The sequence below is a fragment of the Wyeomyia smithii genome, chromosome 3 (assembly GCF_029784165.1).
Source record: "Wyeomyia smithii strain HCP4-BCI-WySm-NY-G18 chromosome 3, ASM2978416v1, whole genome shotgun sequence".
NCBI lineage: Eukaryota > Metazoa > Arthropoda > Insecta > Diptera > Culicidae > Wyeomyia > Wyeomyia smithii.
Window position 1 is genome coordinate 166,790,036 of NC_073696.1, and position 26,328 is coordinate 166,816,363.

Consider the following 26,328-nt stretch of genomic DNA (forward strand, 5'->3'; position numbering starts at 1 on the left):
ATCTATATATCTATATATATATATATATATATATATATATATATATATATATATATATATATATATATATATATATATATATATATATATATATACATATATTTATATATATATATATATATATATATATATATATATATATATATATATATATATATATATATATAATATATATATATATATATATATATATATATATATATATATCTATATATCTATATATATATATATATATATATATATATATATATATATATATATATATATTTTTTTTTTTTTTTTTTTTTTTTGTTTCAGGTGGAGGGGAAATTTGCATCCAAACCCCTGAGGTGACCAACCTCAGGGAGTGTGGGGTTGGTTTGAATCAGTGACCGGACCCACTAAAACCCCTCCAGTCTCCAGCCCATAATACTCCCCGGGACCACCGCTAGGTATTGTTTCGGGGAGCGGCTTTTGTGCTCTGTGCACCCTCTTGGTTCTATAGATCTCTTTGCTAACTTAGCTAACTAACCTGGAGACTGGCCGTTAGCTAACACTGGCGTGTCGGTGGTCAACCTGTCGCCTGTTTTGCAATTCTAAAACTATTTGAGAGGCGGCTGTACAAACCGCCCTCCAAATGTTTGGGTCTTTACACATCCTCCGAACTAGGTTGTCCGGAGTGGTGTCTGGCCCGCTCACTACCATCATGTCGCTCCGCGCATGCACAAAACGAGGGCACACGAAGAAGACATGCTCAGCAGTTTCTTCCGCATCCGCACACTCGGGACACATGGGGGACCCCGCATGCCCGAATCTGTGTAGATACTGCCTGAAGCAACCATGACCTGACAGAATCTGTGTCAAGTGGAAGTTAACTTCTCCATGGCGCCTCCCGACCCATCCGGATACGTCCGGAATAAGTCGATGCGTCCATCTACCCTTTGCGGAATTGGACCATTCCTGCTGCCATCTGATCATCGAGAATGACCTTCTGGTGCCTCGTATACCCCTTGTGTCACGTTGATCGAAGCATTCTACGTCCTCCTTAATGGCTATGCTGATAGGCATCATGCCGGACAGGACGCAGATTGCGTCGTATGACACTGTACGGTACGCGCTCACAACCCTCAGGCACATGAGCCTGTAGGTACTTTCCAGTTTTCGACGATGACTGTTGGTACCTAACGCTTTGGACCACGCTGGCCCACCATACCTAAGTATGGACGAAACCACGCTGGCAAGAAGTTTACGCTTGCTGCCATATACCGCTGAGCTATTCGACATCATTCGAGATAGTCCTGCAGCGGCCGTTGAAGCCCTCTTACAGGCATAGTCGACGTGACTCTTAAATGTGAGCTTATCGTCAACCATAACCCCCAAGAGCTTCAAGGAACGCCTTGAGGTAATGGTGCAGTCACCGACTCTGACCACCGCCTGTTGCTCTAATTTGCGGTTGTTCACAACCGTAACCTCCGTTTTATGGTGCGCTAACTCCAGTTTCCTAGAGTGCATCCAGTCTTCGACCTTGCGTATGCAGTGCGCGGCCGTCAACTCGACCTCTTCGATCGACTCGCCGTAGACCTCTAGCGTGATGTCGTCTGCGAAACCGACGATCACAACCCCTACAGGGAACTTTAGTTTCAACACCCCGTCATACATGACATTCCACAACACCGGGCCCAGGATGGAACCTTGCGGTACCCCTGCGGTGATTGGGACGCACCTCTGACCCTCCTCCGTGTTGTAAACTAGTACCCGATTCTGGAAATAATTTTCCAAAATCTTGTACAACGACACCGGTACGTGGATGCTCCTAAGCGCGAGCGCTATGGAGTCCCAACTGGCGCTATTGAATGCATTCTTCACGTCAAGCGTGACGATTGCGCAATAGCGAATGCCCCAACTCTTACGCTGGAGTGCTACCTCTGCCGTCTTGGTGACAGAGAGAATAGCATCCAGCGTGGATCTACCTTTCCGGAAGCCGAACTGGTTACTTGCCAGACCGCTTACACCCTCTGTGTACTTCACCAGTCTGTTGAAGATAATCCTCTCAAGCACCTTGCCCGTAGTGTCCAGCAGACAGATAGGTCTGTATGCCGATGGGTCCCCTGGCGGTTTCCCAGCCTTCGGCAACAGCACCAATCCCTGTCGCTTCCACCTGTCCGGAAAGAGGCAGTCATCCAGGCACTTCTGCATGACTGCTCGAAATAGATCAGGGGCCACTTTCATGGCCGTCCTGATGGCCAAGTTCGGGATTCCATCCGGTCCCGGTGCCTTGCTCACCTTTAGGGAGTTGGCGATCACGATGAGTTCCTCATTCGTAACCCTTACCTCCTCCACAACCTCTGCACGGCTGCCGTCTCTCACGGATTGGATGCCCGGCAGGTTGGCCGACCATCCCTGGTCTGTGTCTGAGATACTGGAACGTCGGACGTGAGACTCAGCAACCGGAGGCCAAGGATTTGGCTCGTGTCGTGGAAAGAGTCCCTCGATGATGCGCTCCAGCATCGCTGGTGATCGCTCTGCAGGCGCCAACACGCATCTTGCAGATCCGAATACTACACGGCGCTCTACCCTCTGTGCATCGGTACGTGCACGTTGCAACATCCGTCTTGCACGGAGGCACGCGCTACGGAGGTCCGCTATGGCGTCGGTCCACCAGTATACCGGTGACTTACCATTCCTAGGTTGGCGGGTCCTAGGCATGGTGGCGTCGCACGCCCGCGATAATGTGGCAACTAATTGGTCAGCACTCGGGCGGAGCCAACTGCCCCCCTCGCGCTCTCTTCTCATTGCTTCTGCAAATACCTCGGCATCGAAATGCGATGTCTTCCACCCGCGGACGGTCGGAGTATTGGCTCTACCCGTCGCCTGCCGCCTCACGTTCTGGACTACGCTATAGCAGACCGACTGGTGGTCACTATAGGTGTAGCCATCGTCTACCCTCCAGTTCACGATCAGTCCTGGGCTGGAGAACGTCACGTCGATGATCGACTCCGCACCATTTCTGCTGAATGTACACTTGGTTCCAACGTTGGCCAGATCTAGGTTGAGCTTTGCCAAAGCTTCCAACAAGATCTGACCCCTCCGGTTCGTGCGGCGGCTTCCCCACTCAACAGCCCAAGCGTTGAAGTCGCCCGCCACTACTAAGGGTGTTAGTCCCGTCAGCTCCATAGATAACAGATCGACCATCTGGGTGAACCTTTCGATAGACCAACGCGGCGGAGCATAACAACTGCAGTAGAACACTCCGTCCACCTTGGCAACCGCGTATCCTTCATTTGAGGTTGACACAACCTCCTGAACCGGGAACTTGCTGGTCGTGCATATGGCCGCCGTACTGGACTTATCTGCAACCCAATTACCGTTTCCGGGAGGAATGCAGTAGGGGTCCGATACGATTGCGATGTCCGACCGCGACTCAGACGCTGCTTGGTATAGCAGCTGCTGTGCCGCATAGCAATGGTTCAGGTTCAATTGTGTCACCCTCACGCCCGTGGTTTCGTGGCCGCCTTACCGGCTGGGCACCGTGGGCCTCCCATAAAGTGCTTGGCGTCCCGTTTTCCAGTACATACCAAGCACTTGGGAGGCTCCCCGCAGTCTTTAGCTTTATGGCCAGCACCACCACAACGCCTACATAACTGGCTCCTATCGGGCCCCTTGCAGGTCCAGGACTTGTGTCCTCCCTCGAAACACCTAAAGCAAACATCCGGCTGCTGGAGTATGCTCAGGGGACATACTGACCAGCCAACCTTAAGTTTGGCTGTCTTCAGGGCCAGAGTTGCATCGGCCGATGCAAGCCGGAAAGTGGCCACCTGGGTCTCCGCTGGACCCTTTCGGAGGTGAATTACCTCAGTGGCTACTTCCACTCCGCACTTCTCCTTGAGGGCCTGTGCAATATCGCACCTCTCGGTGATTTCATCCAGGTTTTTGAGCTGGAGAGTCACCTCTGAGGTGAGTGCCCGAATTTGCACATCTTTCCCGAGGACCTGCTCGGCTACCGTCTTGTAGGCAGCGCCCTTGTTTTTAGCATCCTTACGGAGCTCAAGGATCATCTCGCCGGTGCGAGAACGACGGATGGTCCGCACATCCGCTCCCAGATCCTTGAGCTGGGTTCCGCCTCTCATTTTCTTCAAGACTTCGGAGTACTTGGACCCCTCCGTCTTGAGTATGAGGGCATCGCCCCTGCTTCGCGCCTTCTTTCCCGTTTTTGGACGATTTGTCGCCTTCTCGTCGTTGCGCTTGCTGTCTTTTTGGCGCTTCCTTCCTCCCACGGTAACCCAAGGGTTTCCCGTAGCTGCCACTTCGGCAGACTTTTCGGCGGACTTGGAGGCCGTTGGTGTGCTATCTCGCGGGCTTAGCACAACCAACCGTTTCTTGCTGTTCTCGGGGGCTTCCCCCGGAGACTGCCTTGCTCTTTTTGCGGCTGACCCGGAGGCGCAAACCGCTGCAAACGTGCAGGTGTCCGTTTGGACCGACTTCGTCGCCCTTCCGGTCACCTCCGTTGCATTCTTCTCTGCAGCCACCGCTCTTGCCTTGAGCTCGGCGTGCTCCTTCTTCGCAGCATCGACGGAGGACCGAAGCATGTAGAGAGCCTGCTTCAGGTACTTCGTCGTGTTGGTGCGACTTTTCGCAAACTCGATTATGGCATCGAGCTGCTCCGACAGCGCTACTACCTTCGGTAGCGTGTCTCGCTGTCTTCCGACCGCCTTTACCAACAGTGGACCAGCCACTGCGATGTCTTGCGTCGATCCGGTAGGCGTACTGCCTTTGCCGTCTTCGCAGGCGTCCTTTACTGCATCCATCTCCGCCTTTCTCGGCGGAGACCTCTGGATGCCTCCTCGTGCAAACGGGTTTTTCAACCCATCTGCGCCCAATTGTTGATCTTCATTTTTTTCAATATTCATTCTTGTTAATTGGGTCCCCCTTCCAGCCGCTATCCTTATCCATACTGGAGTGGTCGCCTATCTGGTCCCATGGTAACCTATGCCGAAGCAGTGAGGCCATGGCTAGGGGCGGCTGCCATAGCGCCTTATGAGCAACTATGACACCCCCGACCGGCGCAAGTCAGGAAAGGACATCTGATCCCACTCCTGCCCGGTTCCCACCGGGCAATGAATTTGGAACGTACTGGAAGGCCTGCCAGGTTTTACGGGACGGAGACCCCTGCACCGGTTGTTGTCTCGCCGTTTCAAGCCGTTGTCACACGACCTTACTAAGGGAGCTCGGCGCAGGTGCCAGCCCAGAATCGTGGTACGAAAACGAAATCCGACTCTTATCATATGGCGTTGCGACCAGTTACCGTAATTGGGAACTTACTGGCATCAATCCCAATGGGCGAATTAGTGCATTTGGGTGGTGGGAGCGGCACTATTCGCTCCGTCAGAGCTGCTTCCGGATAATGTGGCTTTTGTGAGAATTCGGCGGCCCAATGCCTGAGTCTCACCACAACCTAGGCTAGCTCTCGCTGATGGTCCGGGACTGCGTTCTTGCAGTGAGCACTTCCGTGGCCTACGGTAATCGCCAAATACCGACCCGTGGTGGCATACAGCTCTGCCATATATATATATATATATATATATATATATATATATATATATATATATATATATATATATATATATATATATATATATATATATATATATATATATATATATATATATATATATCGGATATATATATATATATATATATATATATATATATATATATATATATATATATATATATATATATATATATATATATATATATATATATATATATATATATATATATATATATATATATATATATATATATATATATATATATATATATATATATATATATATATATATATATATATATATATACGGACACCAACACACTGAACAATAAAACGATAATCTTTTCTGTAAGTACAAACACATACAAAAAACTCAAATCAGTAACAGAAAAAGGAAAACTACACGTATTGTATATTTTTAGACTTCTTGAAAAAGGTGAAATAAAGTCACCGAAACTGTCGGATTAAGAAACAAAAAATCGTTTTTGCTTCTATACACGGACTGATTAAGCCGATAAATCTACAAAATTAACCGCTACAGTCGACAAACAAACAAGTATATATATATATATATATTGTTTTTTTTTGTTTGGCTTTCAGTTAAGTCTGAAACAAGCTGAACGCCAACGTGATCGATCGAGCGAAATTCTTACCGTAGGTCAATAAACAGTCGTGAGTAGAGTTGTTCATTAACCTACGGCAAGAATCTCACCCGATCGCTCGCGTTGGCGTTCAGCATGTTTTATGCCTTTATATTGAATATTCCGGCGAAGTGTCTGCTATTTCATCTCGTCCGTTAGGACAGCGGGCCGATTGCTGATCGCATTACATTTTCCAATCAGATTGAATCGACGTTTCGTGAGCCGCGTCTCCTAATCATCACTGAACCATTGACTAATCACCAGCCACTAACTGAAGCATCCTACCTGAACATTCCTGTTATCGCTTATGTAACACCGATTCTTTACTGAAATTCATCGATTCTGCCATTCTAATGCAACACCAAGGCATCGCATTTGATCGGTTTAATGTAGTGGTTATTGCCCCGAGAAGTTCCTCATTCAAATTTCTGAAAATTCGCTCTATACACGCTGTCAATAAAAATGGAAATATGGCAACCATATTTCTGTCACACTGCTTACACTGTAAAAAAAATTCACGTCGAAGTGAAGTGATTTGCTGTTGAATTCGCACTACTTGCCGAACATTTCAAAGTGAAAAGAAAATCCTTCGAAACATGTTAATGCAAAGAACGGTGAAATCAACAGCAAATCACTTGATTTTCTGTTGTTATGTTCATCTTTTTTGATATTCTTATGTTTGAGATACAAAATGTTGGTCATTTGGATATTATCTGCTAATCACAATAAATTTAAAAGGTTTCTGTTTATTTTAGATTTTTCAATTTTATTTTATTCTAGGTTTTCAATTTGATTACAAAATGACCACTGTCGCTGTGTCGGTGTATTCGAATTCAGGGTCTGTAAAAGAGATGTTTTATTATTATTTTATTAATATTAAAGATTCAATAGAACTTACTTCCAAACAAATTTTCAATCTCCGGGGAAAATGTGCTGCTTGCGCCTTTCGCCATCGCGACTATTTTTGTTTCGTTTTATGTTTTTGACGTTTGTCAATTGGAATCGCGGCTGTAATTCAATTGATTTGAACAGTGGTGCAAATTCAAGAGATATTCATTATAACACGATGGTGATTTCCATTGAACAGTTTTCAACGCAAGATCATTTCATTAGAAAGTGTTAATCATTGTGAAATCAACACTAAATCACTTCAATTTGCAGTGTGACGTGACGAATCGAGTCAAGTGCAAAAACACTTGAAGAAATCGTTTCATTTAATTACAGTGTACATTTTTCATCTACCATTCATTGACTCAATCAGCAATTCTGGTACCCACTTTTTAGTTGGTTTGCTCTAAAACAGCTGAAATAGAGTAAACGTCCTTTAATTGCTATTGACTTATTTTCGAATAAATATGTTTATCAATGGGGAAACCAAGGCTTAACGTTTGTTTTCTGTATAATGTGCACTTTCAATGAATATCTTATATTGTGTGCAAACATTTTAAATTTAATTTTGATACCATGATGAATTTATGATTGGTAGGCAAAGTTTTGACGGCAGCACTCCCCTGATGGCAACCGGACAGCAATATCAAGTGCGGCAATATTGGCCAAAAGTATGAATATTGTGACAAGCAAATATCGATAAAATATTAGCAACCCTTATCGAAACAAGCGACAAACTCGACAAACATTTACTCTGTGGTTTTTCAACGCACATCCGGGATGGCAAGGAGCACGGTTGAAAAGCTATAATCTATCAAATTATTCCAGTTTAGACACTAAGGCAAAACCAAAACAAGATTGCTAAGCATTTAGTGAAAAAGAGTTCGAGGAAAAAATATCACTCACATCTATAATGAGAACCCAAAATTAAAATCGTCATAGAAAAAATAAAGAAAACAGATATTTTTTCAATTCCTATTAGTTCTTAGTGCACACTAAAATCGTTTTTTACGCGGGGGATATGTGCCGCGTAAAAAACGCGTAAATTCCGGAATCCGCATAAATTCCAGAATCATCGCGAAAGAAGCCGCGTGAAAAAATCGCTCAAAAAGCGACCTTACGCGACGTGACTGATTGTCTGATACGTGTTGTGACTTGTGATACCTATACGGATAAGAAAAGTTTGGATGTTTTTGACGAGCATAATCGGCGAAGCATCTACAGAAGCTGTTTGTTTTTATCGCGGCCAAAAAATATGTAAAAACAGCCATATAGAGTGCCTATAATATAACTAGAGTGGCGCCGTGTCATCAAAAATAACGCTGGTAACACTCAACATCCTTTCTCTTTTCCCCACACGTGTTTAATGGGTTGTTTGCTCAATTGGAATGACACTGACAGAAATTTTCTATTCCAATTGTGACAGTGTCGCCACTCTATATATATATTTACAGGCACTCTACAGCCATATATGTTTTACTTTAAATGAGCTGATATCGAACAGCGATACCTCGCAGTATCGGTACTTTTTTCATGATTATATCGGAGTATCAGCGCTTGCTTCCGATGCCAGTATCGATTCTAAGTATCGATGCTTTGTGATATCGCAACGTCCCTAAGTGAATCCCCGCGCGTTCTCAACTTTTTCGACTGGAACCCTCGATCAACACCCATACTGCTCAAAGTCACATATACCATAGAATATTAACTTATGTTTCACAAACGTCGCACGCACATTTATATAAACCGTCACTTCTCACATTTCTTTCAGTCGAATTACTCATACACGCTTCTTCTGATACTCCCTTCTTTACCACACGAAAGGATATATTTTAGCTAGAGACTGTGTTATAAAGAGATACGCAAAGAGAAAAGCAGTAAATATGTACCCTTTGCTAATATTCTATTCCAAACAATTCTGGCAACCACATTTAATTTCGCATGACTTTTCATACGCACTAGAAAGTGTAATGAAATTCCGAAACTTTGTAAGGATATATAACTGAGTTTCAAAGCTTGTTTATACATTTTTCTAATTTTCAATGCATCGCTCATAATACAAGCATAACAAACACATTTTCTGCTCAAACCATAATTGCACGTGGTTCACAACAATTATACTGATTACAATACACATTCTGTACGAAAAGTAACATTCCTGAGTTTGTTTACTTTGCACACTTGGAGCCTCGATTTGACGGTTCGCTTGGAGTTCGACCTCACTCTTTGCGTATCTGTTCATAACACCGTCTGTAATTTTAGCCAGGTTGAACACTTTTGGACATTTATGTGCGTTTTCAAGCAACGCTTCACTCACAGAACGGAAGGTCATCTGTGATTCTAAAACTGCTGAGTGCTCAGTGAATTTTGCAGCGCTCCCTTGTGGTGGAAAGAACGCTTTTTACACGGAAAATAAATAGAATTTATACTTCTTTTATTGAAATCTGTCATACACACTGGTATAAATCTGCCATGCGAAAACACTACAGGTGCACTCTTTTAATGCGGTTATGTGTTTATTCTATATTATTACTTTGAAATTCTCTCAAGTTTCCCAGCAATAATGGTTATCACAAGCATTTGAAAGATGTTTTATATTACACTTTTGAAGTATGAGTACGAATAATATAATCGATCTAGAAATTTGCAAATTTTTACTACTGAAAGGTACGGGGATGAAAGGAATATTTAAATTGCGTCCGTCACGAAAAGTGATTAGGATTCGAATGGTTATAGAATCTGCGATCTCGAACCGTCCCAGATGGTCTCGAGGTACGATGCTAGCCTACCAAGCAAGTTGTCGTAGGTTCGAGTCTCCGCTCGGAAGAGACTGTTAGTGTCAGACTGACACTGTCAGTAGGATCGTAGTGCTAGCCCCGCAATTGCCATGTACACTCAAACAGTTGGATGCGAAGTCGGTGTATAACAGAATGTCGAGTTCCGATTTAGAATGTAGTAGCAAGGCTTTGCTTTGCTTAAGAATCTGCGATTTACATAGTATCGCTGCACCAGAGAGATTGCATATCCTATTTGCTAAATCCTTTGTAATACCATTGAAAAGAAGATATTGGTTACATCCACATAATGTGAAAGATCATTTTAAGACTTATTTCAATTTAATATAAAAGTGTTCTAAATTAGTTTCGCTTCGACGCATATTGATTTTGTGGAATAGAACTCTGTGTGAAGAAGACCTGCTTTTTCGTGTGCATTTTTTGAAATAAGACCAGTAAAACAGGAGGTGTGAAACGACCTGCTCTCCTGCACTCCTGCTCAACATGTCGACGGGCTTTGGCAAAATGTATAACTGTGTTATTTAGGCCGAAGAGCAAGACTTCACATAGTGGTGTGCGAAACGGCTCTTTTGCAAAAGCGGCTCTGAACCGCTTACTCACCGTTCCGAACAGACTCATATGAACGGCTCATAGTTCACAATGATTCACGAGCGTTGTAAGTTCGTATTTTCTCGGTAAACTTCGGGTGTGCGCGAATCCATCAGTTTTGGTGCGCTCAAAAAACCGTAGCTCTTTTTCGTGAGCCGTTCATTCTTTCGCTCTTTTCTAAGAACCGGTTCATTCACACATTCAAATAAAATTATGATTTTTAAAATTTTTTTAAAGATTTTCGAATATAAAGAATTACACAAATGTGAAATTTTGCTGTTTTCGCAAAACGTTTTTGCATTGCACGTAAAAGTTCGAATTGAACAGGTTAAACTGTTGAAATAACCGTCAATTTAAAACAACGAATAAATTATGCCACTTTATACCACTGTCGCAGTGGCATAAACGTACACGACAAATATATATTGCTGAGGGCAAAGAAAATTCATTCGTGATTTTTCAGTCCTCTTTGTGTGCACTTTCTGTTTGATCATATACCTGAAGTTGACCTTCCGTTCTGTGACTTAGTGCTATCTTAACCTAAGTGCTATTAAACTACATTATTACTTATAAACTAAATTGGAATTTTGGCCTTAAACCTAAAAAGGCGGTCACAGCGAGCTAGGTTAGATTATTGCATCAAATGTGCATTCTGAGATAACGTTAACCTACAAGTAATTATTATAAACTTATGTCTAAGCTACATGCAATACAAATATGTACAATTACAGCTAGATTAAAAATATAAAGTAGGTCAGGTTGACCGTGAGCAACAATCCGGTGAGAACACCGAAAGTGTGAGTAAAAGAAACTATATCTATTGTAACAAAACTAATTAATACATTTACAGTTTAAAGCTGCACTGAACCGTTATTTGGTTGTTTGTGCTGCTAAGAACCCGGTGTTCGAAATTCTCCACGAAATTGCTCCCCGCTAACACAACTTTGAAACTTTCGTTCGACGATGTTGCGAATAACGAGTGATCGCAAACGCCTGATCCTAAATAGAATTGTCATTGGCGATGTTGCGAATAATAAATCGCAAACACCAGATTTAGGAAAAGCGGAAGCTGCGTCAGCTGTTCGCGCCCCGATTCCTATGACAATCTTGTCCAGTGTGACCAGTGCGACGAGTGGCGGCACATGCGATGTGCGGGAGTAAGCGAATCAATTGCAGACCAGTCATGGGTATGCCGCGGTTGTGTACAGCAATTTCATCTTCCAGTAGTAAATCTGTACGTATAGGTCTACGAATTCAGCAGCTGGAGGAAGAGCGCGCAATTCAGCAGCGCGGGTTGGAGACAGAGAGAAAGGTATTGGAGCAAGAGAGGAAAGCGATGCAAGAGAAATATAGGCTCCTGGAGGAGCAGTTATCAAATACGAGAGACGTAGTAGTAGCCGAGTGAGTCGGCAATTGAGCTTTCGAATGAACATATGAATGATGTAAAAGGTAACATTCTCCCCTATACACGCCCTACACTGCCACCAGGTAAGCCACCCACTAGTTCTCAAATAAACGTTGATGCTCAACCGAGCGATGATCCTTATAGTGATATGCTAGCTCTATTAGGCTCAATTAGCGTGACTCAGAATCCTTCGAGTCCAGCAAAAATGGTGAGAACTGAACCTGTTACCAAGGTTTCGCTTCAACTCCTTTCCCCAAATCCTCGGTAGAGACGGGGCACCAACATGCTCGTGGAGCTGGTGCGCCTCCCAAAATTAACTTTACGCAGTTGAATACTCCCCCTACTTCGGCGGCATCAATAATGCCTGAAACAGTTCCTACACCTTCGCAGTTAGCCGCGCGACAAATTATGCCTCGCGATTTACCCCCCTTCGCCGGCGACCCCGCAGACTGGCCAATGTTTTTAGTGCCTTCGTTAATACAAGCGCCGCGTGTGGATACTCAAAGGTGGAAAACCTTGCAAGATTGCAAAGATGTTTAAAAGGTGCAGCATATGAAACCGTCCGAAGCCGTCTTCTTTACCCGAATCAGTGCCACAAGTGATCAACACACTGCAGCTACTTTATGGGCGACCGGAGTTGTTGATTGATGTTATTTTGGAAAAGGTGCGGTCTACTCCGGCTCCTAAAACAGAAAAACTAGATACGCTCATTGAGTTTGGAATGGCTGTGCAGAACCTGTGCGATCATTTGGAAGCTGCCGGTCAGCGAGCTCATCTTACGAACCCTTACCTGTTAATGGAATCGGTGGACAAGCTACCAGCTCATGTGAAAATGAGTTGGGCGAATTTCATGCAGCAATTTCAAGAAGTAAACCTGAAGTTTGGTGATTTTATGAGCGGGATTGTCCTTTCAGCCAGCAAAGTGACACTAAATATGGATAGGCACAGCAAGAGCGTTTATATAGAAAATACTAAACAGAAATCTAGAGGATCAATAAATACCCACGTGAGTAAGCAGGAGTTGCCGAAGGAAGACGAGAAGAGATGTTTCGTTTGTAAAGTTCGTGGCCGTCGGGTTTGGGAGTGAGGCGCATTCAAAGTGCTATCTATTGATAATCGCTGGAAAACAAAATTCAAAATTTGGAGCTATGTCGTAGTTGTCTGAGCTGTCGCAGAACGAATAAATGTGGAATAGATGGTTGTATTTTCCGTCACCATCCACTGCTGCATTCTCAACGCAGTAACCACGCGGGCGGAAATCTATCGCGAAGTGTCGACTCAGCCGAAACGCATACGCATCGGATTGCAAATCAGTCGTTATTATTTCGTATCCTTCCCGTGACGCTTTATGGCCCTCAGAAAACAATCAGCACATACGTTTTTCTCGACGATAGATCGCATTTAACGCTTATTGCAGAACAACTGACCAAAGATTTGGGTATTGACGGTAGATCTGCACCACTCTGCCTTACGTGGACCGTCTCAAGGCTGGAAGCCGACTCAAAACAATTGGAGCTGACAGTATCGAACGCTGATGGAAATAGGCGGTTGAAACTGAATGATGTTCGCAGACCTTACTGATTGACGAGCTGGGTAACGATTTTCAACAGCTGAAAGGCGTACCGATTAAAGGATACGAAGATGCAGTTCCGCGGTTGCTCATAGGTGTCAACAATCTGCACCTTACTGTTCCACTTAAAGCGAAAGAGGGACGGGATAATGAGCCGGTTGCAGTTAAAACACGCCTAGGTTGGTGTTTGTATGGAGGAAACAACGGTTCGACGGCGAGCTCACTCAATTTTCATGCGTGCGAATGTAATAGTGACCGCAAGTTACATGACTTGGTGAAGGACTACTTCACCTTAGAAGAAGTTGGAACAAAACCAGCGATTGAATTAGAGTCTGCTGAAGACCGAAGAGCAAATCACATCTTACAGGAGACCACTGTACGCATCGGCAAGAGGTATGAAACCGGTTTGCTGTGGAAGTACGATAGGATCGAATTCCCAGATAGTTACGGTATGGCTTTACGCAGGTTGGAATGTCTGGAGCGACGAATGTCCAAGGATCCGTCACTGAGAAACAACCTGAATCAGCAAATCGAGGAGTATAAGCAAAAAGGCTACGCTCACTTACTTAGCGAGGAGGAGTTGAGGGCGGTAGACCCCAAACGCGTCTGGTATTTGCCACTGGGCGCCGTAGTTAACCCGAAGAAACCAGGAAAGGTGCACCTCATATGGGATGCGGCAGCAGCGGTCGACGGGATTTCACTCAATTCCATGCTCCTCAAAGGTCCGGATCAGTTAGCATCATTGGCGGGAGTTCTGTTCCGCTTCCAAAAAATATGGTGTAGCAGTTTCGGCGGACATCAAGGAGATGTTTCACCAAGTAAAAATACGTGAATCTGATCGGCACTCACAACGATTTCTCTGGCGAAAAGATCCTTCGGAAACCCCACAAATCCTTGTAATGGATGTTGCCACATTCGGTTCTACTAGCTCGCCGGCGTCAGCGCAATACGTAAAAAATCGGAACGCGAATGAGTTTGTTGAAAAACACCCAAGAGCAGTAAGCTATATTGTGCATAATATTTACGTTGATGATTATCTTGCCAGCTACGAGTCCGAAAAGGAAACAGCAGAGACAGCAACGGAGGTGCGCGAGATTCAAAATGCGGGTGGAGATGTGATCCAGTCTCTAGGCGAGGTATCGGAAACAAACCACCAATATCTGTTCTTAGACAAAAGTTCAGGTTATGAGCGAGTATTGGGCATGCTTTGGTTGACGGACACAGACGAGCTCAGTTTTTGCACAAAGTTGAAGGACGAAGTCCATCGAATTCTGAGTAACGAAATACCTCCCACCAGAAGACAGGTTTTGCGATGCCTCATGAGTTTTTTCGATCCTTTAGGATTGCTGTGTTGGCTTTTAGTACACGGAAAGATATTATTGCAGGATATTTGGGAGGCCGGAGTCGAGTGGGATCAACAAGTGAATGATGAACAAGTGGACCGTTGGTACAGATGGGTTGTGATTCTACAGAAGATATCCTCCATAAAGATTCCTCGCTGTTATTTCATGAAAGCTACTGAAGAAAACTATCGTCAGCTGCAGTTACACGTTTTCGTGGATGCAAGTGAAGTCGCGTATGCAGCGGTAGCGTATTTCCGAACTGTCGATGCAGATGGAACGACACATTGTGTTCTAGTGTCAGCGAAGAACAAGGTTGCCTCTCTGAAACCTTTGTCAATACCTAGACTAGAGCTTCAGGCAGCGGTGCTAGGTACTCGTTTAATGCGACATGTACAGGAGTCTCACTCTGTGAAGGTGAACGAGTGGTATCTATGGTCAGACTCATCTACTACAGTTCTTGCCTGGCTCAAAGCAGATCCCCGTAAATACCGGCAGTATGTGGCTTGCAAGATCGGTGAAATTCTAGCGGTGACTGAAGTAAACGAATGGCGATGGGTTCCATCGAAGTGTAACCCGGCAGATTTGGCAACAAAATGGGGAAGCGGCCCATCTCTAAACGTCGAAAGAGTTTGGTTTAAGGGGGTTCTAAATGGGAGCGGATGCTTAAAGCAACGGCATATGTCTGCCGATTCGTAAATAATTCGATCGAGAAAAGAGAAAAACAATCGGATACCTTACTCAGGAAGAACTCCAACGAGCCGAATCAATCTTGATTGGAATGGCACAACGGCAGGCATATCCGGAAGAAATGGCAATAGTTCTATGCAACACAGGACAACCTGAGTCTAAAGTCTTGGATACCCGTAGCCCGTTGTATCGTCTGACACCGTTCGTTGATTGGAGCAGCGAAGCATGTGAGTTCCAATATGAAATTTCCTGCTATTATACCGCGAAATCACCGGGTAACTATTCTCCTCATCGATGCTTATCACAGGAAGCTCCAACATGCTAATTCGGAAACAGTCGTGAACGAGATAAGACAAGCATATTATGTTCCTCGTCTAAGGACTGTCGTTCGGAAAATCATGAACGCTTGTTTGGTCTGCAAGATACAGAAAGCAGTTCCTCGTGTACCGCGTATGGCGTCTCTTCCACCTGCCCGACTAGCCACATTTGCTAGACCGTTCACCTACGTCGGGCTAGATTTTTTCGGCCCATTGATAGTGAAGATAGGGCGCAGTACCGCGATGGATTGCCCTCTTCACCTGTCTAACTATTCGAGCGGTGCATTGTGAAGTAGTGTGCAGTCTGTCTACTGATGCCTGTGTCAAAGCTATTCGTCGCTTCGTATGTCGCCGTGGGGCACCTGCAGAGATTTATAGCGACAATGGCACCAATTTCCAGGGAGTTGAACGGATGTTGGTGAAGGAAATTGAGCAAGGTGTGGCCGCAACGTTCACTAGTACCACAACTAAGTGGATTTTCATTCCTCCTTCTTCTATGTTGGGTGCTTATAACTACGATCGCAAACTGGATGACGAATCGTTGTGCACTTTTGTAACGGAAGCTGAAAGCATCGTAAACAGCCGTCCGCTGACCTATTTACAATTGGACGCAGAAGAGAACGAGGCCGACTCCTAACCACTTCCTGTTAGGCTTCTCAAGTGGAATTCGACAAACTGCCATTGAGCGTACTGGAAACTCTGACGCCATTAGAAAGTCGCTTGATTTGATTAAGCAAGAACTGGATAGCTTCTGGAAAAGATGGATCAGGGAAATGTTACTGACGCTAACTAAGAGAACTAAGTGGTTTGGAGAAGAAAGAATGATGGTAGTGGGTGATTTGGTGCTTATCATCGACGACGGAAAAAGGAACAATTGGGTTAGAGGACGAGTGCTAGAAGTCGTACCTGGTAGCGATGGTAGAATCCGTCAGGCCGTTGTAAAAACTGCGAATGGTTTGCTGCGAAGGACTGTCTCTAAGCTAGCTATTTTGGATCTTATGGGCGATGGTAAAACTGGAACCAGTGGCCAGTGTTACGGGGGGGGGGGAGGAGGATGTTGCTGCTGGGCACTCTGCCTCAGATCAGCGTAACGCAAGGACAACCCTGAAAGACCCAACGGAATGAGTGTCACTGAACGTCAAACTACTATCGAACACTAATAAAGAACCTAAGTAGAACGGATGCAAAGTAGATGGTCGAGAACATCCAGTTGAGAAGTTAGATTGAACCACTCGTGGTGTGAACATCTTGAAAATACTTATAATTAAAACTTAGTGCTATCTTAACCTATGTGCTATTAAACTACATTATTACTTATAAACTAAATTGGAATTTTGGCCTTAAACCTAAAGAGGCGGTCACAGAGAGCTAGGTTAGATCTAAGGGGAGACAACTGGGAATAGATTTGCATCCACTTTGGGAACCACTCGCTGATTGGTTAAAATTGAAAACCCCGAGTGCGTTAAAATTTATCATCAGGCTTGCTGGCAGTGTTGCTGAACAACATGTTTCGTTGTTTTGATTTATATGTTTATAATCTAAAATGTTTTCAAGTTAGCATTTAAAATAAAGTACAAAGCGTACAAATACGGGTGTAGTAAGATATCCGACTTGGATCATCACTGATATCAATTACCAAAAGATCTAATAGTGCGCAAGGAGTTGATACGATTTTGCGTGAAGCATAAGAACAGCACCGCTGCTCAATGTCGGAAGTAAATAGTGTAGTGTTAGCTTATTTCTACTTTTGAGTCCGTTCTGGATTAAGTTAGGAAAATACCATGCATATTAAGATGGGTCAATGAATAAATCATAATCATTGATGACACGTTTGATTTTATGGATATTAAAGATGCAAATTCTCCGGTAACCCCCAGACGGTAAAACTATCGCCTGCAGGGGGAATTGTGCATAATGCTGATAAAAAGCATTAAAAACATTCAAGTATTTTCCGAGTGAATGGCATCACTTATGAAAAAAAAAAAAACAACAGGGATCATCGAGGTGGGTGAGGAAGAAGAGTAAGAAGCCAGATGTCTTTCCTTAAGCCTGTAGTACACTCTTTGACTGAGCGTCAAATATTTGTCTCTTTTTTGCAGATAAAAATTTGGTCAAAGATAATTATTTGTCACTCTCCGATATTAACTCCGATTTTTGACCATTATGTCAGAAGGTCAAATATTTGACCATTAGACAAAGAGTGTACTACAGGCTCTAGGGTTAGATTATTGCATCAAATGTGCATTCTGAGATAACGTTAAACTACAAGCAATCATTATAAACTTATGTCCTACATGCAATACAAATATGTACAATTACAGCTAGATTAAAAATATAAAGTAGGTCAGGTTGACCGTGAGCAACAATCCGGTGAGAACACCGAAAGTGTGAGTAAAAGAAACTATATCTATTGTAACAAAACTAATTAATACATTTGCAGTTTAAAGCTGCACTGAACCGTAATTTGGTTGTTTGTGCTGCTAAGAACCCGGTGTTCGAAATTCTCCACGAAATTGCTCCCCGCTAACACTTTGTGTGCTTGGCCTCTCACGAAGTCAACTCAGCCTCTTTCGTTTCCGGACCATCGCGTTCAATCAGTTTTCTATGGTTATGAAATTGATCTAGTAAACAAAAATACACTTGTATTAAATTCAAGTTATCTATAATGCACAAAAACCACTATGTATTATAAAAATAACTTAATCCATGCATAGGCTGACCAGATTTTCTCTGGGATAAAAACGGGACAAATGAGTTCAAAAAAAAAAAAACGGGACACATGATAAGAATGATAAAATAAAAGCATGCAAACATTTAGGTATTCGTTGCTCTGATGAACCTCTTTTTATTGTATGCCTTAAGGGCATTGGGACTAAAAGAGCCACTGCGACCATCATATTGATTATCTTTTGTGGCAGGCCCTGATGAACCTACCGGATCATGTACGATACTTGGCGTTTGATGAATTTTGCGTAGAAGAGTGTGATTTTTTGCAATAGGTTCTCGAAATTTGTCACTTGCATGATCAAGAATTTGACTAAAAATTGTCATGGTCTCATCTAGTGATGGGAAACTTATCGATACTTATCGACAATATCGATAAATGATGGTCATCGATATTATCGTTAATTTTTTGACATTAGCGATAATTATCGATATTATAAGGGTAAGCAAAAGTCAGTGCGGCTGGTTACTGGAGGAGACTCAAAAGAAGGAAACCTCACCTACCCTACCCCAGGAGTTGCTTCTGCCGCTAGGTATTTGTTGGGTGCTGCTATTCGACAAGATTTAGCATTGTTGGGGGTGGTGCGGGCGAACCTTTAGCCCCGGGTGTCACTGAGTTTCTGAGAAATAATGGTAACTAATATGGTATTTATAGATTTTAGTTTCCTAAGAACAGATGAATTCGACAACTTAATACTGGAGAACTTTAAAAAAATATCCAAACTTTTTGCACCATCTCATAAAAAGCAATGATACGAAATTGTAATGAAATGCATTTTCTTTGGCTTGCCAACTCTTATAATATGATGGACATGCATAGCGGCAGTCTATTGGTAATTCTCTGGTAATTGTTTAGTTTACCTTGGAACTGTTCAAGTTTAAAGTATCTGTTACCCAACAAACAATTTTTAGTTCCACTAAAAATCTAAATCAACGAAATTGTTGCGCCAAAAAATATCCTGGGGTAGACAAAATAATTGAGATAAATAAAATTCTCTCGAATTTTAAATGACCAGAACTTAACGGAAAATAAATCAATTTTGATAACCGGTTTCATTTCACTAGAAAACAGTATTATATTAGTATTACTTGGGAACTTGGTGTGACCAGAGTCTATGTGTATATAGAGTCGCGCGAAGAGAAAATCTATCGTTTCGGCAACACAGTTTCTATGCTGTTTGTTGACAAAAACTATACAGTTCTGTTTTTCACCATGCATAAGCGAATATCATTTTTTGAAATTCTTCACAAGGTACACAGTTTTGAAAGATTACACCGGTAATGTTTTGTTAAATTTGAGTGAACCAGTGTACAGGTTTAATGTTGGATTGAAATGTGTAAGTTAAACTTCGGAAAAACACATATTCTTTATTACGCTCAATTACAACACTTTTCATCCACTCCTAACATTATCACCTTGTTTATTAACATTGCTCGATTGGTACCCTCGTTTGACACTGATTTGGTTCCTTTGGTTTCATCTTTGCGGGACTCCACGCTGCTTTATTTTAACTCTAATCTGATTAGGATCTACTCAGTTTGGTATTCTTATGCAAAATGTCAAAAAGTGAGTAATCGAGTACTGGACAATTGAGTAACATGAACCCAAATTTTCATAATTACCATGTTTACTCAGTTTTGAGTTATTATCCATGATGATTACTCACCCTGAGTATATGTATATGTCAAAAGTTTTCAACAGCAATATTATCGGTTTCGGAAGAACAATTGGTGTCTCTTTTTATTCGTTGGCTAGCAGTAAGTATCTGATCTGTCATCAAATCAATAATTTCTTAATCAATTAATAATTTCAGCCCAACATCAGTATTGCAGAGGATTTGAAAACACCTAAAAGATCTCTTCAAAATTAACAACCGCATGTTGTATGTTCTACGATGCCGTTTAAAGCCGGACTTTTATTCGTGATAACAAACGGAAACATTTGTATTGATGTACAGTGCTCAACAATCGATGCAATTTAAATCCTTCGCAGTATTCGGTGACGAATGATGACGGATTTTCTGGCACAAAAATGTAAATCACAGTTCACGGGCAACTGTCAACCGGTTGGGTGCCACATTCAATGAAGACATGGGAATGATTTAGTAAATTTTCTAATGTTTCGATGAAAAATAAATCTGTGTTTTTGATTGTTCTGATTTTATTTTCTTTATTGAGTCAGATTTACAAAAACCAGAAATCATTAAATTTCCGTATTTAGGCAAACTGGGTAACTTGTACTCATTTTCGTTAATTTCTGGTTTGCATGAACAGAGTAGATTCTACTCAGTTTTTGACGTATGACGCCCTTACTCAGAAGTGAGTAACCGTAAAAGTACCCTAATTAGGGTACCTCCACTTTTTTCAAAAGTGGGTGATATCTAACTCACTTTAGAGTAACGAAAAATGAGCGTGGCTTATTATAAACATAGACTCTGGGTGTGACCAACCTACACCGAAAATGTTTCGGATTTCAAGAGTTTGTGTCAAAGTGTACATTTTTGCAACACATAGAACGTTTTAGGCAACAAAATTGTCCATCTAAAATACTTCATTTAAAAAAATCTAATATCACCGATATTTTCTAAAATCATTTTTTGTTTTTAAAATTATATTTTTTTCAGAGTAGGATCTTTAACTCAATTTTTTATATTTTTGAAGGAAAGTTCAAATAATTTTTACTAAAATATATTGATTAATTGAAAAGATTCAAATACAGTTGGGTTTTCTTACGCGCCTCGTGAAAAAAAACCATGTTAATTCAGAAATCCGCTTGAAAAAACCACGTTAATTTGAAAATCTGCATAAATAACCTTTTAGAGAAAATCCGCGTGAAAATAATCTGACCATTTTAAATGTTAATCCAGATAAATTTTCAAACGCAAGTTTGCAAAGTTGCTTGGTTTAACAAGACCTACACACCCACAATGTTCGATTGAGTTCTGCTAGAGTGCTGCAAGCTCAAAGAAAATTAGTACCCAACAGGGAAAAAACCGCCAAAATCAACACCCATACTTGATAAATACCTCGGTGATTCCTTGGCGAATTTTCAATCTTTGGCTACCAATGAACCCGAAACAAATTCTGATTTATTGACAACATATAAACCAAAGTGAAACAGAATGTCAGAAAAAGTTCTACGCGTTGCAAAAATGTACACTCAGTGTTGTTAGTCTCGCTCGTAAGCGGCATGCAACACCTCATGTGAGGTTCTTGGTGATGCCGCTTTCACACAGTAAAGAATTCTCTATTCAAGCTATTTCTCGTTCTTTCTTGCTCGCATTTACTCCCGAGATCATATGCACACACTCCCGTCTACTCTCTTCATGTGTACTCGTGTGTACCTATTGCCCAACTCGCGAGAACTACTAGCCGAAGACAATTGTTTCAAGATGCTTTGCGATAGGGAAATAAAATGATAGGGTATCGGACTACTTCGGCAGCGGTTCGCTTCGGCTGGTTTTGCATTAGACTGCTGTAAAAAACTTACCGAAGCAGTCCGATACCCTACACGTTACCCCACTGTCGGTGCATGAGGCTAAACCGGGAAGAAAGCATTTTCGTTTTCGAGCACAGTTTTTCAAGCACTCCTAGTCGAGCAATTTTAGTCGAGTACTCCTACTCACGTACTCTTTTACGGTAGCTGAGTAGCAATACGAAAGAGTTTGTTCGTGTTCAAGATGCTTTGCGATGGTTGCATAGGGAAAAAAAATGATAGGGTATCGGACTACTTCGGCAGCGGTTCGCTTCGGCTGGTTTTGCATTAGACTGCTGTAAAAAACTTACCGAAGCAGTCCGATACCCTACACGTTACCCCACTGTCGGTGCATGAGGCTAAACCGGGAGGAAAGCATTTTCGTTTTCGAGCACAGTTTTTCAAGCACTCCTAGTCGAGCAATTTTAGTCGAGTACTCCTACTCACGTACTCTTTTACGGTAGCTGAGTAGCAATACGAAAGAGTTTGTTCGTGTCGGTGCGTGCTTGCTGCTACTCAAGGGAATGCATGAAGAAGGAAGAGTATCTCCAAAGCGTGTGTACAAAAGACTCGAGAAGCGTAACAAGCAGAAAGGAGAAGAAAGGTTTTACTTCTCGCTCGATTTGCAACGCTCTGTACACTTTGGCGCACACTCCGGAAATCTGAAACATTTCCAGTGACCCTTGGTCACGTCCAGTTCTCAAGTAATACTAGAAAACTAGGACAGTTTTCCAGTAAAATGAAACCAGTTTTGTCAGAATTGATTCATTTTTCGTGAAGTTTTGGCCATTTAAAAATTGACAGAATTTTGCCTGCTTCAATTATTCCCCTAATTATACAACCTTCAAAATGAACTTCGGTTTGAAACTACTCCGTAGAAAGCACTCCCGGCGTAAAACCCGAAGACTTTCCAAAACAAACTGTTTAACTCGTCCGGTTGTTTGAATTTTCATAAGCAGTATCGTAAAATTTGTCATTCAAGGCCTTAACACAATGGATACGTTGCGGCTGCGTTTGCGGCAATTTGACAGTTAGCCCATACATTTACTGTCACATTGACGTCAACGCAACGCAAACGTATCCATTCTGTTTGGGCTATCTCTGTCTCTGTTTTTAACAAATTTATATAGCAAAATTGCATATGTCGAATAACGTTTGCGGAAAAAAATGGACAGAAATTGCCGATTTTTCATGGGTTTACCTTTAATCGCACTGACGAAACTACTACTCATGCATCATCAATCATAGTAACCCATGAGTAAGCAAAAAAAATTTGACAGCTCTATCAGTCAAACTCTAACTGTGATGGCGAAAAAAGTCAAGCTACTCCGTTCAGAAGTGTGCGCGTTCAAAGAACGGTACCACGCCGCGTCAAAAACGGACATCGTACGGCACTTTGTGGACGCCGGGTATGCCGGTTCTGGCATCTACAACATCTTGACACTATTGGACAACGATCAGAGCATCGAAAGAAAGCCCGGTTCCGGACGACCAACGACCCTGCGCGACAAGAAGCTTCAAAGGGTGCTGAAGAGGAAGACCGAGGGAAAAGTGGCTCGCACTTGGCCGAGAGGTTGGTGTATGCTCTAAAACAGTGAAAAAGCATCTAGAGAACATGGACATACATGCAGGAAGCGGCAGTCCCGTCCATTGGTCCCGGAGCTGCAGGCAATGACGCAGCGACAGCGGTTGAATAAGATGGTAAAGTCGATTTTCCCGGCGAATCGCGACGCGGCAGTGGTATTGGACGACTAGACCTATCTCACCCTGGATGGCAACGACTAGCAGGGCTCTTCGTATTTTACCTCCCCCACGAAGGAAGTAAGCACCGAGGTAAAGTTTATTTCACAGACCAAGTTCCCAAAGAAGGTGCGACTGTGGCTGACAATCAGCGAGAAAGGGATGTTAAAGTTGCTCTTCTTTCGCTCCGGGCTGGCCGTGAACGGGGAAATTTATAGTACGAAGTGCCTGACAGAAGTTGCGACGTTCATCAAGAAACACCATAAGCGCGAAGACACGGTGTTCTGGCCAGATTTGACGTCGGCGATCGGGAGATGGAGCGGCTGAATATCGATGTGGTACCGAAGTCGGCGAATCCGCCCAATGTCCCCCACCTGCTTCCCATCGAGAATTTCTGGACAAACTTGAATGAATAAATAAAAAAACGAAGAAAGAGCTAAAAACATGGCTACACGCATGTTTTCGTCCGCTATGGCGAATGTTCCGGCTCACTGCCGGAAGGCTGCACACAAGGACGTAATATTTTTTTGTGAGGAAGCTAACATGATGACCTTCCATGGGAAATTTATCCAACTCAATTATCTGGCATAGTTTTTTTCATCACCATCTGAAATAGTTTTTTTTTCATCGCCATCTGAAATTTTTTTTTACCGCAAACGTTAGCTGTCAAATTATCGATACTTATCGATAATATCGATAAAAACCCCGGAATTATCGATTGTTATCGATGTCCGCTTTGGGCGATATTTCCCATCACTAGTCTCATCTTCAATCGCGACTTTTTCGTTAGTTCACGATAGGGGATGTCCTTTCCAGTGGTGCGGTACAGTCAGGAAGGCACAAAATGTACTCAGTAATATTAAAAAAATCCTGGCTGCTTAGAAACTTATTTTCCATTAGGGAAAATTTCAATGCAAAGCTTTAGTTAAGAATTTTTCAAGGAGTATCCGAAAACGGTACAAAATAGCAAAAAGACGGGACGGTTGAAAATAGTTGAAAAAACAGTACTGTCCCGTTCAAAACGGTACGTCTGGTCAGCCTATCCATGCAAGAACAAAGTATTTTAGGGATGGGAAACCTATCGATAATTATCGATAATATCGATAGTTGCCGGCTATCGATAGAATCGTTAAGCTTTCAGCGTTATCGATAGTTATTGATAATTCTCTCGCGGTGGCATGCATACTCCACAATGATGCCAGAACTGAAAACAATAAATTGACCTTGCTAGTGTTGAAAGACACTTTGATGCTTGTTCGCTCTCACACGAAATCCTCTTTAAAATTGTTAGAAAATTGAAAGATAATCATTTTCGCCCACTTTAACTCATACGGACAACGGCGAAATTTTGCATAAGTGTGAACGATGTGTGCGAATAAACTATCAAATATTGTTCCTGTCCACAACGGAAGCAACGTTTTGTTGTTTTCTGCATCTGCTTCTAGCTGTCAAACTATCGATAATTATCGATAGTTATCGATAGAATTGTGAAATTATCGATAATTATCGATAGCGATTTTAGTCGATATTTCCCATCCCTAAAGTATTTACTGTTCTCAGCAGTATAGAGCGATATTAAAAAACATCGATGTTTCGAAAACGATTATTTAAGATTTTGATAAACCTCGCCAAACATGTGAAAAGGGTCCATGTTCCATATGTAAACCCAAGGGGAGACAACTGGGTGTAGATTTGCATCCACTTTGGGAACCACTCGCTGATTGGCTGAAATTTAAAACCCCGAGTGCGTTATAATTTATCATCAGGCTTGCTGGCAGTGTTGCTGAGCAACATTGTTCGTTGTTTTGATTTATGTTTTTTAATGATGTCACCTGTTACAATCTAAAATAATTTCAAGTTAACAAAAAAATAAAGTACAAAGCGTACAAATACGGGCGTAGTAAGAGATCCGACTTGCATCATCACCAATGAGCATTAAAGAGTGTTTCTGCTAATAGTTGATAGTTTCTCCAAATGGATCGAGGCAGAATGGATGAAGTTTGGTACTAATGCTAATAAGGTAATCAAAAAATTTATGTCCCTTTTTGCTAGATTTGGTCTGCCGGATGTGGTAGTTACAGATACAGCCCACCTTTCAATTCTTCTGAATTTTCCTCATTTTTGAAAAGACAAGGTATTATCGTGATGAGAAGTCCTACTTACAATCCCTCTAGTAATGGACAAGCTGAGAGATCAGTGAGGATTGTTAAGGATGTATTGAAGAATTTTACTTACACGCCGAAGATTTTATTAGATTTAGTTAATCCTAAGAGAAAATTTGTACTAAAAAGGTTAACGATTCATTTGATGATTTGATAGATAATAAGGACCGTAGTATTACTGGCAATACTTTTTTTTCGCCACGAACAGTCATCGGGCGCGGACGCGTTTTCATTTCGCTCCGCAATTAACTTGTATTTTTATTTTTTTTACACCTTGACGGCGTCGCGAGTGCACGTAAGCAACAATTTATTTATTTATAAACAATCTTTGACCGTCGCGCTCCCGCGTGTATTTAACCTGTTCTCGACAATTCGTACTCGCCGCGTAACAATTTTTAATCAGTGGAGTGGAAAAGTGTGGCATAACCAACTGTACTTCGACCGACAACCGTTTCCTGTGGAA

At 42.4% G+C, this 26,328-nt stretch overlaps 2 long non-coding RNA genes across 2 annotated transcripts; one reads left to right on the forward strand and one right to left on the reverse strand.

Moving 5' to 3' along the window:
- Positions 1-6,910: 6,910 nt before the first annotated feature.
- LOC129727722 (uncharacterized) lies at positions 6,911-18,838 on the reverse strand. The gene is made up of 3 exons (XR_008728585.1): positions 18,699-18,838; positions 7,070-7,474; positions 6,911-7,011 (listed from the first exon to the last, which is right to left on the reverse strand). It is a non-coding gene; the product is annotated as an uncharacterized LOC129727722 (long non-coding RNA).
- A 496-nt stretch (positions 18,839-19,334) lies between these two features.
- On the forward strand, positions 19,335-20,647 carry LOC129727723 (uncharacterized). Its single transcript, XR_008728586.1, has 3 exons — positions 19,335-19,825; positions 20,016-20,246; positions 20,303-20,647. It is a non-coding gene; the product is annotated as an uncharacterized LOC129727723 (long non-coding RNA).
- The last annotated feature ends 5,681 nt before the right edge of the window (positions 20,648-26,328 follow it).